At 32.0% G+C, this 1,227-nt stretch overlaps 1 pseudogene; it reads right to left on the reverse strand.

The window, feature by feature from the left end:
• The window catches only part of LOC119588135, a 3,054-nt pseudogene extending 1,930 nt beyond the window's left edge, over nt 1-1,124 (reverse strand).
• Between the last annotated feature and the right edge of the window lie 103 nt (nt 1,125-1,227).

The raw sequence follows: 1,227 nt of genomic DNA on the forward strand, positions 1-1,227 counted from the left end.
TGGCAGCATTGGGTTAAATAAACCTAAACATTCATGATACACCTTCACTGTCATACTGGCATGGTGTTATAAAGAAAAGCAAAGGTTCCATACCTATACACAAAAATTAATAATAGCTCCTAAACAATAACAAATCACAATTAACAACTGCTTAACATTCTTGTAACACAGAAGAATTATATCCATGTCCTTTATTCAGGTTCTATTCATGTGTGTGCTTTACTTAAATATTTGCCAAAATCGTTTCCTTCCAGACTTAGTATCTTAGTAACATTATTCTCCCCTAAAATTTTGTCCAGGGTAAATGGTTGTAACAAACCAGTACTTCTTACAGCTATTCTGATGCAAACTCTATACAATCTTAATTGAATTGAAAATTATTGTACAAAAGAGGTTATTTTAACCCTCTTTTGTAACAATAATTTTCAATTCAATTAAAACTGGTAGGCTGATAAAAATTAGAACTATGCACACTGACCTGATGAAGATGTTATTTGGGTCAACTCCATCGCAGATTCTGCAGAAGAAAACACTTCCCTCTGTCAGTTTGCTGTTGAGCTGGTGCACTCATGTTGCTCACACTGAGCTGAAAAGCAGACAATTTTTATATGATGAACCCTGTGTTTTTTTTTGGTGGACAAATAACGTAATGAAATTTTTAAATTAGAAATATTTTTCTTCTGTACCTTTGGTTAAAAAAAGGGAAAAAGACCTTTGTCTCTTTTTCTCTATATGTATTGGGCAATAACCATAAAAAATAACTTCATAGGAGCTTCTGCATTTCTCAGTATCAAGTTACCATTGTTATACTTATACTTGTCATAAAAAAAAAGATGTTTTATAATTGTCTTTTTTCGTAATCTAATTTTTTCTTATGATGATTTTGTAAGTATTTTCATCTTTTTCTAATCAATTTAAAATTGCTAAAATAACCTGCTATATACATATTTTTTATATGTAGGCCCACTACATTCACCAACTAAAAAAAGAAAAAAATCATAATAACCTAAAGGTCAGAACTTCCTACCTTACTCCAGCTCCAAAATATACTCTTTCAGTTAGGTGAAAAAGTCTGGCCGCCAAATTACGACCCACCTTGACTGGAGACTGATTGAAGCTAACATTTGATCTGGGGAAAAGTTAGGAAATTCAAATTTCCCTGTTCCACTGTCTACTTTACTTAACCCAATGCTGTCAGGAAATGTATTTCACTGTAGTATTGCTTAA

This window comes from Penaeus monodon, chromosome 23 (assembly GCF_015228065.2).
Source record: "Penaeus monodon isolate SGIC_2016 chromosome 23, NSTDA_Pmon_1, whole genome shotgun sequence".
In the NCBI taxonomy this organism is placed as follows: Eukaryota; Metazoa; Arthropoda; class Malacostraca; order Decapoda; family Penaeidae; genus Penaeus; species Penaeus monodon.